The sequence below is a fragment of the Salvelinus fontinalis genome, chromosome 42, assembly GCF_029448725.1.
Source record: "Salvelinus fontinalis isolate EN_2023a chromosome 42, ASM2944872v1, whole genome shotgun sequence".
Classification (NCBI taxonomy): Eukaryota; Metazoa; Chordata; class Actinopteri; order Salmoniformes; family Salmonidae; genus Salvelinus; species Salvelinus fontinalis.
The window spans coordinates 4,579,134-4,596,537 of record NC_074706.1 but is presented as its reverse complement, the minus strand read 5'-3'; the positions used below and the strand labels follow the sequence as shown (position 1 = coordinate 4,596,537).

Here is a 17,404-nt window from a genome sequence, read left to right as displayed (position 1 = left end):
TGTCGTCTAGTGGGTTGTTACGTTGCTGTCGTCTAGTGGGTCGGGTTGTTACGTTGCTGTCGTCTAGTGGGTTGCTACGTTGCTGTCGTCTAGTGGGTTGTTACGTTGCTGTCGTCTAGTGGGTCGGGTTGTTACGTTGCTGTCGTCTAGTGGGTTAATACGTTGCTGTCGTCTAGTGGGTTGTTACGTTGCTGTCGTCTAGTGGGTCGGGTTGTTACGTTGCTGTCGTCTAGTGGGTCGGGTTGTTACGTTGCTGTCGTCTAGTGGGTTGTTACGTTGCTGTCGTCTAGTGGGTTGTTACGTTGCTGTCGTCTAGTGGGTTGTTACGTTGCTGTCGTCTAGTGGGTCGGGTTGCTACGTTGCTGTCGTCTAGTGGGTCGGGTTGCTACGTTGCTGTCGTCTAGTGGGTTGGGTTGCTGTCGTCTAGTGGGTCGGGTTGTTACGTTGCTGTCGTCTAGTGGGTTGTTACGTTGCTGTCGTCTAGTGGGTTGTTACGTTGCTGTCGTCTAGTGGGTTGTTACGTTGCTGTCGTCTAGTGGGTTGTTACGTTGCTGTCGTCTAGTGGGTTGTTACGTTGCTGTCGTCTAGTGGGTTGTTACGTTGCTGTCGTCTAGTGGGTTGGGTTGTTACGTTGCTGTCGTCTAGTGGGTTGTTATGTTGCTGTCGTCTAGTGGGTCGGGTTGCTACGTTGCTGTCGTCTAGTGGGTTGTTACGTTGCTGTCGTCTAGTGGGTCGGGTTGTTACGTTGCTGTCGTCTAGTGGGTCGGGTTGTTACGTTGCTGTCGTCTAGTGGGTTGTTACGTTGCTGTCGTCTAGTGGGTCGTTACGTTGCTGTCGTCTAGTGGGTCGTTACGTTGCTGTCGTCTGGTGGGTCGGGTTGCTACGTTGCTGTCGTCTAGTGGGTCGGGTTGCTACGTTGCTGTCGTCTAGTGGGTCGGGTTGCTACGTTGCTGTCGTCTAGTGGGTCGGGTTGCTACGTTGCTGTCGTCTAGTTGGTTGGGTTGCTACGTTGCTGTCGTCTAGTGGGTCGGGTTGTTACGTTGCTGTCGTCTAGTGGGTTGTTACGTTGCTGTCGTCTAGTGGGTCGGGTTGCTACGTTGCTGTCGTCTAGTGGGTTGTTACGTTGCTGTCGTCTAGTGGGTTGGGTTGTTACGTTGCTGTCGTCTAGTGGGTTGCTACGTTGCTGTCGTCTAGTGGGTCGGGTTGTTACGTTGCTGTCGTCTAGTGGGTCGGGTTGTTACGTTGCTGTCGTCTAGTGGGTTGTTACGTTGCTGTCGTCTAGTGGGTTGTTACGTTGCTGTCGTCTAGTGGGTTGGGTTGTTACGTTGCTGTCGTCTAGTGGGTTGTTACGTTGCTGTCGTCTAGTGGGTTGTTACGTTGCTGTCGTCTAGTGGGTCGGGTTGCTACGTTGCTGTCGTCTAGTGGGTTGCTACGTTGCTGTCGTCTAGTGGGTTGTTATGTTGCTGTTGTCTAGTGGGTTGCTACGTTGCTGTCGTCTAGTGGGTTGTTACGTTGCTGTCGTCTAGTGGGTTGGGTTGCTACGTTGCTGTCGTCTAGTGGGTTGGGTTGCTACGTTGCTGTCGTCTAGTGGGTTGTTACGTTGCTGTCGTCTAGTGGGTTGGGTTGCTACGTTGCTGTCGTCTAGTGGGTTGCTACGTTGCTGTCGTCTAGTGGGTCGGGTTGCTACGTTGCTGTCGTCTAGTGGGTCGGGTTGCTACGTTGCTGTCGTCTAGTGGGTTGGGTTGTTACGTTGCTGTCGTCTAGTTGGTTGGGTTGCTACGTTGCTGTCGTCTAGTGGGTCGGGTTGTTACGTTGCTGTCGTCTAGTGGGTCGGGTTGTTACGTTGCTGTCGTCTAGTGGGTTGTTACGTTGCTGTCGTCTAGTGGGTTGGGTTGTTACGTTGCTGTCGTCTAGTGGGTTGTTACGTTGCTGTCGTCTAGTGGGTTGTTACGTTGCTGTCGTCTAGTGGGTCGGGTTGCTACGTTGCTGTCGTCTAGTGGGTTGCTACGTTGCTGTCGTCTAGTGGGTTGTTATGTTGCTGTTGTCTAGTGGGTTGCTACGTTGCTGTCGTCTAGTGGGTTGTTACGTTGCTGTCGTCTAGTGGGTTGGGTTGCTACGTTGCTGTCGTCTAGTGGGTTGGGTTGCTACGTTGCTGTCGTCTAGTGGGTTGTTACGTTGCTGTCGTCTAGTGGGTTGCTACGTTGCTGTCGTCTAGTGGGTCGGGTTGTTACGTTGCTGTCGTCTAGTGGGTTGTTACGTTGCTGTCGTCTAGTGGGTTGCTACGTTGCTGTCGTCTAGTGGGTTGGGTTGTTACGTTGCTGTCGTCTAGTTGGTTGGGTTGCTACGTTGCTGTCGTCTAGTGGGTCGGGTTGTTACGTTGCTGTCGTCTAGTGGGTTGGGTTGTTACGTTGCTGTCGTCTAGTGGGTTGTTACGTTGCTGTCGTCTAGTGGGTCGGGTTGTTACGTTGCTGTCGTCTAGTGGGTTGCTACGTTGCTGTCGTCTAGTGGGTTGTTACGTTGCTGTCGTCTAGTGGGTTGTTACGTTGCTGTCGTCTAGTGGGTTGTTACGTTGCTGTCGTCTAGTGGGTTGCTACGTTGCTGTCGTCTAGTGGGTTGTTACGTTGCTGTCGTCTAGTGGGTTGTTACGTTGCTGTCGTCTAGTGGGTTGTTACGTTGCTGTCGTCTAGTGGGTTGCTACGTTGCTGTCGTCTAGTGGGTTGTTACGTTGCTGTCGTCTAGTGGGTTGTTACGTTGCTGTCGTCTAGTGGGTCGGTTGTTACGTTGCTGTCGTCTAGTGGGTTGTTACGTTGCTGTCGTCTAGTGGGTTGTTACGTTGCTGTCGTCTAGTGGGTTGCTACGTTGCTGTCGTCTAGTGGGTTGTTATGTTGCTGTCGTCTAGTGGGTCGTTACGTTGCTGTCGTCTAGTGGGTTGTTATGTTGCTGTCGTCTAGTGGGTTGTTACGTTGCTGTCGTCTAGTGGGTTGTTATGTTGCTGTCGTCTAGTGGGTCGTTACGTTGCTGTCGTCTAGTGGGTTGTTACGTTGCTGTCGTCTAGTGGGTCGGGTTGTTACGTTACTGTCGTCTAGTGGGTTGGGTTGCTACGTTGCTGTCGTCTAGTGGGTTGTTACGTTGCTGTCGTCTAGTGGGTTGGGTTGTTACGTTGCTGTCGTCTAGTGGGTTGTTACGTTGCTGTCGTCTAGTTGGTTGGGTTGCTACGTTGCTGGCGAACAACCAGACGTTTTCATGTCCTGTTTAACAAGGCAGAGTTTTTCTGTTGTGAATCCTTTTTTTGATGACATTGTTTGTTATTCCATTTTCGGACTTTTTCAATAAAAACAGCAGAATAGAAATGCAGAAACGATAACTAAAACATTGATTCCATAATTGACCTATAATGCCTTTCTCGCTCCCCATCCTCCTATCAGATCTGCACAGAGGTACTAGAGGCGCTTCGGAATGGAGGATTGGGTGAGTCAAAGGAGCGGGCGGAGTCTTACCGTGCGGAGTGTCACAGGCTCTTCCCGTACGCGCTAGCCTTCATGCCCGTGGGGTACGAGGAGAACACCAAGATCGCCAATGGCGACGTCTCCACAGAGACCGAGGAGCTGGCCAATGACATGTGAGCTGCGCTACGGTTGGAGAAACCTTACGTGCCAAGCACCGAGCCTTGGGGGACACCAAGTCGACTGGACGCCATTTTGTAGCACCTGTTGAAACGTTGAAGTGGAGGAGACAGAGGGTTTGTTTCTCCTTTGCTTGGGCTTTGGCGCAGTTCGGTTCATCTGTCTCCGACGTGGCAAACTAGGACTGTGTGTGGAGGAGGAAGAGGAGAAGGAAGAAGAGGGGAATGAAATAGGAAGTGAATGAAATGGGAATTGTATTTTTTCATCTTGCTGACGGACTCTAACTGAAAATACAACATCAACAAACACTATCATCAACTGTTATCAAAGAGTTTATTAAAAACACAACCAACAGGCAGATGAGATGAAACTATTTATGTCATGAACAACAACACTTGGTATTTTTTCTGAGAGGAGATGGAGAACTGTGTTCTCCGTTACTTTGTGTTCTCCGTGTATTCTGGTTCTTTCTCCTGTGTTCTCCGTTACTTTGTGTTTTCTCCGTGTATTCTGGTTCTTTCTCCTGTGTTGGTCAGACCTTCTCCTGACTCACTCAAACTCCTAAATGATCAGCAAGAAACATGTTGTCCTCTACTTTAATAAGAATCCATGTTGTCACAACACCCAAGAGGTGTTTTTGTGCAACAATTCAGCATTTTGGGCAAAGTACCAGACCTTTGCCACTCTAAATACAACATTTAATTACTTAACTTATTGACTAATTGGTTGGTTGTATGATTTAATTATTTCATATGCATACAGCATACACACATAATCTATTGTATATCAGACCTGCACGGAGTACTTCCTGTGTAACACACAGATCATAAGAGAATAACATCATTATCTATATACTACTAACAACATCATAACAATAATCTACATCATAATCAATAATCAATATCATAACATTTATAATCAATAACATCATTATCTATATACTACTAACAACATCATAACAATAATCTACATCATAATCAATATCATAACATTTATAATCAACATCATGAGAGAAACTAAACTAGAAAATAAACCCCACCAACTATAATGAATTGTGAAAAATACAGTGTAGGAAACATTAAGTAAACCTTCCTAATATTGAGTTGCACCCTCCCCCCCCGGTGGTGGCGGCTGCATCATGTTATGGGTATGCTTGTAATCGTTAAGGACTGGGGAGTTCTTCAGGATAAAAACATTCACGGATTAGAGCAAAGCACAGGCAAAATCCTAGACGGAAACATGGTTCAGTCTGCTTTCCACCAACACTGGGTTACGAATTCAACTTTCGGCAGGACAATAACCTAAAACACAAGGACAAATCTACACAAGGTGCTTACCAAGAAAACAGTGAATGTTCCTGAGTGGCCGAGTTACAGTTTTGACTTAAATCTGCTCGAAAATCTATGGCAAGACCTGAAAAGGGTTGTCTAGTAATGATCAATAACTAATTAGATAGAGTTTGAAGAGTTTGGGTTAAATGTTGTTAATAATGGGCAAATGTTGCACAATCCAGGTGTGGAAAGCTCTTCTAGACTTACCCAGACGGACTCACAGCTGTAATCGCTGACAAATGTGATCCAAACACGTATTGACTCGGGGTTGAGTATTTTGTGTAGATCGTTGACAAAAAAAATGACAAATCAATTTTTATCCCATTTTGTAAGTAAAGGGGTGTGAATATTTCCTGAAGGCACAACATCATGACAATAATCTGCATCAATCAATATCAACATCATGACAATAATCAACATCATAATCAATATCAACATCATGACAATAATCAACATCATAATCAATATCAACATCATGACAATAACCCTAATCAATATCAACATCATGACAATAATCAACATCATAATCAATATCAACATCATGACAATAATCAACATCATAATCAATATCAACATCATGACAATAACCCTAATCAATATCAACATCATGACAATAATCAACATCATAATCAATATCAACATCATGACAATAACCCTAATCAATATCAACATCATAATCAATAACCCTAATCAATATCAACATCATGACAATAACCCTAATCAATATCAACACCATAATCAATAACCCTAATCAATATCAACACCATAATCAATAACCCTAATCAATATCAACATCATGACAATAACCCTAATCAATATCAACATCATGACAATAACCCTAATCAATATCAACATCATGACAATAACCCTAATCAATATCAACACCATAATCAATATCAACATCATGACAATAACCCTAATCAATATCAACACCATAATCAATAACCCTAATCAATATCAACACCATAATCAATAACCCTAATCAATATCAACATCATGACAATAACCCTAATCAATATCAACATCATGACAATATCCCTAATCAATATCAACACCATAATCAATAACCCTAATCAATATCAACATCATGACAATAACCCTAATCAATATCAACATCATGACAATAACCCTAATCAATATCAACATCATGACAATAACCCTAATCAATATCAACATCATGACAATAACCCTAATCAATATCAACACCATAATCAATATCAACATCATGACAATAACCCTAATCAATATCAACACCATAATCAATAACCCTAATCAATATCAACATCATGAGAGATTTAAACATCTAAAAGAAAACAAACCAAATTGACTTGTGAAAAATATGTCACCTTTTATTAAAGTGTTTAAAAACACAAAGAATGAACAGATGATTATAATAATACATGGACTAATAATGGAGACACTTACAAGGTAAAGAATCTAACAGTAGGCTACACTAAACAATATAAAGACATGAAGACGAAAGCAAAAACTACAATAAATGAATGTATAGAATGCAGTGGAGGCTGGTAGGAGGAGCTATAGGAGGACTGGCTCATTGTATTGGCTGTAAGGGAATGTTACCCAAACCCCCATGTCACCCAAACCCCATGTTACCCAAAACCCCATGTCACCCAAAACCCCATGTCACCCAAAACCCCATGTTACCCAAAACCCCATGTTACCCAAAACCCCATGTTACCAAAACCCCATGTTACCAAAACGCCATGTTACCCAAAACACCACATTACCAAAACCCCATGTTACCCAAAACCCCATGTTACCCAAACCCCATGTTACCCAAAACCCCATGTTACCCAACCCCATGTTACCAAAACACCACATTACCCAAACCCCATGTTACCCAAAACCCCATGTTACCAAAACCCCATGTTACCCAAGCTCCATGTTACCCAAGCTCCATGTTACCCAAGCTCCATGTTACCCAAGCTCCATGTTACCCAAAACCCCATGTTACCCAAAACCCCATGTTACTCAAAACCCCATGTTACCCCAAACCCCATGGTACCCCAAACCCCATGGTACCCCAAACCCCATGGTACCCAAAACCCCATGTTACCCAAAACCCCATGGTACCCAAAACCCCATGTTACCCAAAACCCCATGTTACCCAAAACCCCATGTTACCCAAAACCCCATGTTACCCAAAACCCCATGTTACCCAGAACCCCATGTTACCCAAAACCCCATGTTACCCTGGGGGTAAAAACCAAACTAAAAGGAATAATGGTGGTTGCAGTCACTCCTTTTAGATTTCTTCCAAGGTTCTAGAAAGATAAACTAATTCTGAACTTGTTATTAAAATTAGAACCACTTCAGGTTTGTCACCACATTTTAAACACCAGTCCACTGCTGACCATCGATTTAAAACACAAAACTGACCTAAGATCAGCATGTAGGGTCAGCTTCATTCTACTCCTACTCCGTCCCCTGGGCTGCTCTCTCCTCTCCCGGTCCAGCTTCAGCTCTGGAGCTCAGAGAGACCATCTCCATGGCATTGACATCAAGATCCATGCTGCTCACCCTGTTCACTCTCTTCTGCCTCCTGGTGGGCTAGGGAGACACAGCACCAACAGTCAGACATTTACTCTCTAGTACCTCCATTCTCTCTCCCTCCCTCTCCTCCTCACCCTCTCCCTCCCTCTACCCCTCACTCTCTCCCTCCCTCTCCTCCTCACCCTCTCCCTCTAGTTTAAATGACTTGTAACGTCTGAGTAAATGTCTTTACCTTGTAGTACAGGTAGGAGGTGGTGATGGCTGTCAGTAGGAGCAGCAGCACTACAACGTGTCTGATGATGAAGGCTGGCAGAGGAGAGGCTGCAAACAGAAACACCTTTGATGAGGGGACTGATCATCATCACATAGATCTGTGGGAAATCTGTCAATGACAAAGTTATAAGTCTGGTTCATGTTCAGTTACCTGTGATGGTGAGGGAGAGGAGCTCACTCTCAGAGGAGAAGTTATGAGAGAAAACATAATTGTCATAAACACAGCTGTAGTTCCCTTGGTGGGAGTCATCTGCAGCAGGGAAGAGGAAGGCAGCAGAGTGATTGACAGCTGGCTGGGTCTGGGTTCTGTTGGAGCCGGTGAACGTGAGGAGGAAGGAGCCTCCTGGGTACTGTGGCTGAGAAGAGCAGGTGATGGTGAAGCTGTAGCCCCTGAACATCTCGGGCCCCTGGTGGCCCCTGGAGACCCCTCCCATGGAGTCAGTCAGGGAGATATCAGGCTGGACCAGGAGATCTGTAACAATAAAAGAGAAGAAGAAATACCTTTTCAACTAGTTTCCTATAGATATGACAATAACATCAGCATGTAACAGTGCTAGCCACCCTCCCTCACAGGGCAACATGAGTAGTGGGCCTACAGTCACTGAGACAACATATGTTGATATCAGGCTTAAGCAGGACATCTGGAACAAGAGGAGAGAAAAAGAAAACGTAGCTCCTCAACTACTTTCCTCATTTAGATATGACAATAACATGACATGTGACAGTGGTAGTGAGTAGAGACGTTCACTGAGATGACACTCAAATACAAAAGCATTCTGGGATATTTAACTTGTATTTGATTCCTACTTGACTGAGTGATCTATTTAGTAAAGCAGACTGACAAGCTAAACAGTCATCATGAGAGGTGCAGAGGAAGTTGTATGAAGGAAATCAGTTGAATATAATTATAATATGTTGATATTTCCTGAGCAGATCACTGTGAGTCCAGGAAGGAGATATAATACATGGACAAAAGTATGTGGAACTCAGCAGTGAGTTTTACAACAGAGGATTATTTTTACGCTCTATGTGGTTCAACACTCGGCGGTCCGTTCTGTGAGCTTGTGTTGTCTACCACTTCACGGCTGAGCCGTTGTTGCTCCTAGACGTGCCACGTTGAAAGTCACTGAGATCTTCAGTAATTCCATTCTACTGGTATTGTTTGTCTATGGAGATTGCTCGGCTGTGTACTCAATTTTAAACACCTGTCAGCAATGGGTGTGGCTGAAATAGCCGAATCCACATATGTCCACATATGTCATATATTTGGCCATATAGTGTATCTTGTTATTACCTGAGCAGATCACTGTGAGTCCAGGACGGAGATCATACATTCTCCTACATTCCCTCAGTGAAGACTCAGACCCGGAACAGATGAATCCAAACCCTCTAGTGGTGTTTCTAGGTGGTACTGAAACAGTGGAGCCACAACCCATCTGTCTACACACTACTGCAGCTACATCCTTCTGGTCCCTGTCAGCAGTTCCCACAATCCTCCACTCTCCCTGGTCGTACCACTCCACTCCACCAGCACAGCGACTGCCTCCTCCCACCAGCCTCACATCATCAGGCTCTGAGAAAAGAAAAGAGAGAGACAGTAATCTTACTATTTTCTCACTAAAACACACCTATATTGTCTCTCATATTCTTCACTCCAGGTGAGAAACAATGTTGATTGAGTGACAAACTGTTTCTTACCTGAGCAGGTGAGTCCAACAGCATTACCAGGTAGGCAGGTGTTGTGTTTTCTGTCTGAGGTGTCACAGTCCAGGAGAAGGGACTCATTGCCTTTACACTGGAACTCTTTATCCCAGGTCTGACCCTCACCTCCTCCATAGAGCCCCCCCTGTAGAGCTGCAGGAGCCCCACAGCCAAGCTCCCCACAGACTACCTCTGCATCCTGCCGGTCAAAGTCAGCTTCACACACTGAGGCCCAGGACTGATTGGACTTCACCTCCACTCTCCCAGAGCAGAGACCAGCTCCATCCACAAGCCGCACAGACTCTGGAGGAAAAGAGTTGGTTGAACATTCATTCAGTTTTGTTGATGACACTGTCAAGGACTAAACACAAATATGTTGGATAAAAGATTGTATTTTGCTATGTTTGATACTGTAAGAGGTAGAAATGGGTTCTTAGTCACTCAGGATCGGGTTGGGAATAATGCAGGCAGGAGACAGGAATAAGTTCACTTCACTTTATAGAAAATAAACAGCTGGACATCCATCAGGCAGCTTCACTTCAGTACCATCTGAACTGCAATGATCTGCCCATGAACATCTCCCATAAACCAATATGACAAACACAAATATAATGTTTAAATACATCTGACATCTCTCCCTCTTTTTAAATGAAATAAAAACACATAAAACATGATACATGGTAATATTGTATAATGTACAAATAAATCTCTCAATATGACCAGTCTCTTACCTGAACAGGTCACATGATGATAATATCCACCATCACAGACACCACGTATTACTTCTATGATGTCACACTGTCTAATAGTAGACTCATCTCCCCTGCATCTGCTATATAGTGTGACTCCTCTTCCATCTTCAATCAGACGTCCTCTAGATGCAGCTACAGGATTCCCACAGTCCAGCTGTCTATACACAACCTTAGTATCTCTCATGCTCCACCAATAAGAACATAGAACCAACCACTCTCCTCTGTAGAAGACTTCCACTGTCCCAGAACAGGAAGTGGTCCCATTCACCAGTCTGACTGAGTATTTAGCTGTAAACAGCAGAGAGGAAAACACAGTGGTGAGGACAGATGATGACAGTGATTCTGTTATTCTAACAGCAGTAATGCTTTGTGGTTGACAAGTATTAGTAGTTCCATAAAACACTACTTGTTATTGGGGTTTAGAATGGTTTGTATGGACACATGAATTTCTCCATGTGGGATAATAAAGTTGACTAATATTGAACTGCTATAATCACTGTAGATTTATACTCTACCTACCTGGTGGACTGACGCTTTGAGCCTGGAGATCTGAGGAGAAAGAGAGAGACAGAGGAGAAAGAGAGAGAGAGAGGAGAAAGGGAGGAGTCAGAGGAAGAGAGAGACAGAGGAGAAAGAGGAGTCAGAGGAAGAGAGAGACAGAGGAGAAAGGGAGGAGTCAGAGGAAGAGAGAGACAGAGGAGAAAGGGAGGAGTCAGAGGAAGAGAGAGACAGAGGAGAAAGGGAGGAGTCAGAGGAAGAGAGAGACAGAGGAGAAAGGGAGGAGTCAGAGGAAGAGAGAGACAGAGGAGAAAGAGGAGTCAGAGGAAGAGAGAGACAGAGGAGAAAGGGAGGAGTCAGAAGAAGAGAGAGACAGGAGACAGGGAGGAGTCAGAGGAAGATAGAGACAGAAGAGAAAGGGAGGAGTCAGAGGAAGAGAGAGACAGAGGAGAAAGGGAGGAGTCAGAGGAAGATAGAGACAGAAGAGAAAGGGAGGAGTCAGAGGAAGAGAGAGACAGAGGCGAAAGGGAGGAGTCAGAGGAAGAGAGAGACAGAGGAGAAAGGGAGGAGTCAGAGGAAGAGAGAGACAGAGGAGAAAGGGAGGAGTCAGAGGAAGAGAGAGACAGAGGAGAAAGGGAGGAGTCAGAGGAAGAGAGAGACAGAGGAGAAAGGGAGGAGTCAGAGGAAGAGAGAGACAGAGGAGAAAGGGAGGAGTCAGAGGAAGAGAGAGACAGAGGAGAAAGGGAGGAGTCAGAGGAAGAGAGAGACAGAGGAGAAAGGGAGGAGTCAGAGGAAGAGAGAGACAAAGGAGAAAGGGAGGAGTCAGGGGAAGAGAGAGACAGAGGTTAAATGAACATCAACATGACCTTTCATGATGTGATGGGAAGACAGGCTTATCGTTGGTATGGTGCAACAACACCCACGTATACATACATTCCTCTTCCATGGAAAGGTGAACCTCTCTTAGCAGATTAGTTTATATCAAGTCATATTTTATTTGTCACATGCACCGAATACAACAGTGAAATGCTGACTTAAAAACCCTTAACCAACAAGGCAGTTTTAAGAAAAAAAGAAAAAAAGAGAGATAAAAGTAACAAGTAATTAAAGAGCAGCAGTAAAATAACAATAGCGAGGTTGAATACAGGGGTACCAGTACTATATACAGGGGGTACTGGTACAGAGTCAATGTGGAGGCTATATACAGGGGGTACCAGTACTATATACAGGGGGTACTGGTACAGAGTCAATGTGGAGGCTATATACAGGGGGTACCAGTACAGAGTCAATGTGGAGGCTATATACAGGAGGTACTGGTACAGAGTCAATGTGGAGGCTATATACAGGGGGTACTGGTACAGAGTCAATGTGGAGGCTATATACAGGGGTACCGGTACAGAGTCAATGTGGAGGCTATATACAGGGGGTACCGGTACAGAGTCAATGTGGAGGCTATATACAGGGGGTACTGGTACAGAGTCAATGTGGAGGCTATATACAGGGGGTACTGGTACAGAGTTAATGTGGAGGCTGTATACAGGGGGTACCAGTACTATATACAGGGGGTACTGGTACAGAGTCAATGTGGAGGCTATATACAGGGGGTACCAGTACAGAGTCAATGTGGAGGCTATATACAGGAGGTACTGGTACAGAGTCAATGTGGAGGCTATATACAGGGGGTACTGGTACAGAGTCAATGTGGAGGCTATATACAGGGGTACCGGTACAGAGTCAATGTGGAGGCTATATACAGGGGGTACTGGTACAGAGTCAATGTGGAGGCTATATACAGGGGGTACTGGTACAGAGTCAATGTGGAGGCTATATACAGGGGGTACTGGTACAGAGTTAATGTGGAGGCTGTATACAGGGGGTACCAGTACTATATACAGGGGGTACCAGTACAGAGTCAATGTGGAGGCTATATACAGGGGGTACCAGTACTATATACAGGGGGTACCAGTACAGAGTCAATGTAGAGGCTATATACAGGGGGTATTGGTACAGAGTCAATGTGGAGGCTATAGACAGGGGGTACTGGTACAGAGTCAATGTGGAGGCTATATACAGGGGGTACCAGTACTATATACAGGGGGTACCAGTACAGAGTCAATGTGGAGGCTATATACAGGGGGTACCGGTACAGAGTCAATGTGGAGACTATATACAGGGGTACCAGTACAGAGTCAATGTGGAGGCTATATACAGGGGTACCAGTACAGAGTCAATGTGGAGGCTTTATACAGGGGTACTGGTAGAGAGTCAATGTGGAGGCTATATACAGGGGGTATTGGTACAGAGTCAATGTGGAGGCTATATACAGGGGGTACCGGTACAGAGTCAATGTGAAGACTATATACAGGGGGTACCAGTACAGAGTCAATGTGGAGGCTATATACAGGGGTACTGGTACAGAGTCAATGTGAAGACTATATACAGGGGGTACCAGTACAGAGTCAATGTGGAGGCTATATACAGGGGTTACTGGTACAGAGTCAATGTGGAGGCTATATACAGGGGGTACTGGTACAGAGTCAATGTGGAGGCTATATACAGGGGTACCGGTACAGAGTCAATGTGGAGGCTATATACAGGGGGTACCGGTACAGAGTCAATGTGGAGGCTATATACAGGGGGTACTGGTACAGAGTCAATGTGGAGGCTATATACAGGGGGTACTGGTACAGAGTTAATGTGGAGGCTGTATACAGGGGGTACCAGTACTATATACAGGGGGTACTGGTACAGAGTCAATGTGGAGGCTATATACAGGGGGTACCAGTACAGAGTCAATGTGGAGGCTATATACAGGAGGTACTGGTACAGAGTCAATGTGGAGGCTATATACAGGGGGTACTGGTACAGAGTCAATGTGGAGGCTATATACAGGGGTACCGGTACAGAGTCAATGTGGAGGCTATATACAGGGGGTACCGGTACAGAGTCAATGTGGAGGCTATATACAGGGGGTACTGGTACAGAGTCAATGTGGAGGCTATATACAGGGGGTACTGGTACAGAGTTAATGTGGAGGCTGTATACAGGGGGTACCAGTACTATATACAGGGGGTACCAGTACAGAGTCAATGTGGAGGCTATATACAGGGGGTACCAGTACTATATACAGGGGGTACCAGTACAGAGTCAATGTAGAGGCTATATACAGGGGGTATTGGTACAGAGTCAATGTGGAGGCTATAGACAGGGGGTACTGGTACAGAGTCAATGTGGAGGCTATATACAGGGGGTACCAGTACTATATACAGGGGGTACCAGTACAGAGTCAATGTGGAGGCTATATACAGGGGGTACCGGTACAGAGTCAATGTGGAGACTATATACAGGGGTACCAGTACAGAGTCAATGTGGAGGCTATATACAGGGGTACCAGTACAGAGTCAATGTGGAGGCTTTATACAGGGGTACTGGTAGAGAGTCAATGTGGAGGCTATATACAGGGGGTATTGGTACAGAGTCAATGTGGAGGCTATATACAGGGGGTACCGGTACAGAGTCAATGTGAAGACTATATACAGGGGGTACCAGTACAGAGTCAATGTGGAGGCTATATACAGGGGTACTGGTACAGAGTCAATGTGAAGACTATATACAGGGGGTACCAGTACAGAGTCAATGTGGAGGCTATATACAGGGGTACCGGTACAGAGTCAATGTGGAGGCTATATACAGGGGTACCAGTACAGAGTCAATGTGGAGGCTATATACAGGGGTACCGGTACAGAGTCAATGTGGAGGCTATATACAGGGGGTACCAGTACAGTGTCAATGTGGAGGCTATATACAGGGGGTACCGGTACAGAGTCAATGTGGAGGCTATATACAGGGGTACCGGTACAGAGTCAATGTGGAGGCTATATACAGGGGGTACCGGTACAGAGTCAATGTGGAGGCTATATACAGGGGTACCGGTACAGAGTCAATGTGGAGGCTATATACAGGGGGTACCAGTACTATATACAGGGGGTACCAGTACAGAGTCAATGTAGAGGCTATATACAGGGGGTATTGGTACAGAGTCAATGTGGAGGCTATAGACAGGGGGTACTGGTACAGAGTCAATGTGGAGGCTATATACAGGGGGTACCAGTACTATATACAGGGGGTACCAGTACAGAGTCAATGTGGAGGCTATATACAGGGGGTACCGGTACAGAGTCAATGTGGAGACTATATACAGGGGGTACCAGTACTATATACAGGGGGTACCAGTACAGAGTCAATGTGGAGGCTATATACAGGGGGTATTGGTACAGAGTCAATGTGGAGGCTATAGACAGGGGGTACTGGTACAGAGTCAATGTGGAGGCTATATACAGGGGGTACCAGTACTATATACAGGGGGTACCAGTACAGAGTCAATGTGGAGGCTATATACAGGGGTACCAGTACAGAGTCAATGTGGAGGCTTTATACAGGGGTACTGGTAGAGAGTCAATGTGGAGGCTATATACAGGGGGTATTGGTACAGAGTCAATGTGGAGGCTATATACAGGGGGTACCGGTACAGAGTCAATGTGAAGACTATATACAGGGGGTACCAGTACAGAGTCAATGTGGAGGCTATATACAGGGGTACTGGTACAGAGTCAATGTGAAGACTATATACAGGGGGTACCAGTACAGAGTCAATGTGGAGGCTATATACAGGGGTACCGGTACAGAGTCAATGTGGAGGCTATATACAGGGGTACCAGTACAGAGTCAATGTGGAGGCTATATACAGGGGTACCGGTACAGAGTCAATGTGGAGGCTATATACAGGGGGTACCAGTACAGTGTCAATGTGGAGGCTATATACAGGGGGTACCGGTACAGAGTCAATGTGGAGGCTATATACAGGGGTACCGGTACAGAGTCAATGTGGAGGCTATATACAGGGGGTACCGGTACAGAGTCAATGTGGAGGCTATATACAGGGGTACCGGTACAGAGTCAATGTGGAGGCTATATACAGGGGGTACCAGTACTATATACAGGGGGGTACCAGTACAGAGTCAATGTAGAGGCTATATACAGGGGGTATTGGTACAGAGTCAATGTGGAGGCTATAGACAGGGGGTACTGGTACAGAGTCAATGTGGAGGCTATATACAGGGGGTACCAGTACTATATACAGGGGGTACCAGTACAGAGTCAATGTGGAGGCTATATACAGGGGGTACCGGTACAGAGTCAATGTGGAGACTATATACAGGGGGTACCAGTACTATATACAGGGGGTACCAGTACAGAGTCAATGTAGAGGCTATATACAGGGGGTATTGGTACAGAGTAAATGTGGAGGCTATAGACAGGGGGTACTGGTACAGAGTCAATGTGGAGGCTATATACAGGGGGTACCAGTACTATATACAGGGGGTACCAGTACAGAGTCAATGTGGAGGCTATATACAGGGGTACCAGTACAGAGTCAATGTGGAGGCTTTATACAGGGGTACTGGTAGAGAGTCAATGTGGAGGCTATATACAGGGGTACTGGTACAGAGTCAATGTGAAGACTATATACAGGGGGTACCAGTACAGAGTCAATGTGGAGGCTATATACAGGGGTACCGGTACAGAGTCAATGTGGAGGCTATATACAGGGGTACCAGTACAGAGTCAATGTGGAGGCTATATACAGGGGTACCGGTACAGAGTCAATGTGGAGGCTATATACAGGGGGTACCAGTACAGTGTCAATGTGGAGGCTATATACAGGGGGTACCGGTACAGAGTCAATGTGGAGGCTATATACAGGGGTACCGGTACAGAGTCAATGTGGAGGCTATATACAGGGGGTACCGGTACAGAGTCAATGTGGAGGCTATATACAGGGGTACCGGTACAGAGTCAATGTGGAGGCTATATACAGGGGGTACCAGTACTATATACAGGGGGTACCAGTACAGAGTCAATGTAGAGGCTATATACAGGGGGTATTGGTACAGAGTCAATGTGGAGGCTATAGACAGGGGGTACTGGTACAGAGTCAATGTGGAGGCTATATACAGGGGGTACCAGTACTATATACAGGGGGTACCAGTACAGAGTCAATGTGGAGGCTATATACAGGGGGTACCGGTACAGAGTCAATGTGGAGACTATATACAGGGGGTACCAGTACTATATACAGGGGGTACCAGTACAGAGTCAATGTAGAGGCTATATACAGGGGGTATTGGTACAGAGTCAATGTGGAGGCTATAGACAGGGGGTACTGGTACAGAGTCAATGTGGAGGCTATATACAGGGGGTACCAGTACTATATACAGGGGGTACCAGTACAGAGTCAATGTGGAGGCTATATACAGGGGTACCAGTACAGAGTCAATGTGGAGGCTTTATACAGGGGTACTGGTAGAGAGTCAATGTGGAGGCTATATACAGGGGGTATTGGTACAGAGTCAATGTGGAGGCTATATACAGGGGGGTACCGGTACAGAGTCAATGTGAAGACTATATACAGGGGGTACCAGTACAGAGTCAATGTGGAGGCTATATACAGGGGTACTGGTACAGAGTCAATGTGAAGACTATATACAGGGGGTACCAGTACAGAGTCAATGTGGAGGCTATATACAGGGGTACCGGTACAGAGTCAATGTGGAGGCTATATACAGGGGTACCAGTACAGAGTCAATGTGGAGGCTATATACAGGGGTACCGGTACAGAGTCAATGTGGAGGCTATATACAGGGGGTACCAG

At 46.0% G+C, this 17,404-nt stretch overlaps 1 protein-coding gene across 1 annotated transcript in view; it reads left to right on the top strand.

Moving 5' to 3' along the window:
• LOC129841066 (N-alpha-acetyltransferase 15, NatA auxiliary subunit-like) overlaps positions 1-4,345 on the top strand; it is a 58,254-nt gene extending 53,909 nt beyond the window's left edge. Inside the window, exon 6 of the mRNA XM_055909176.1 lies at positions 3,426-4,345. The gene's annotated coding sequence lies outside the window, so the exon portion shown is untranslated. The remainder of the gene's footprint in view (positions 1-3,425) is intronic.
• The last annotated feature ends 13,059 nt before the right edge of the window (positions 4,346-17,404 follow it).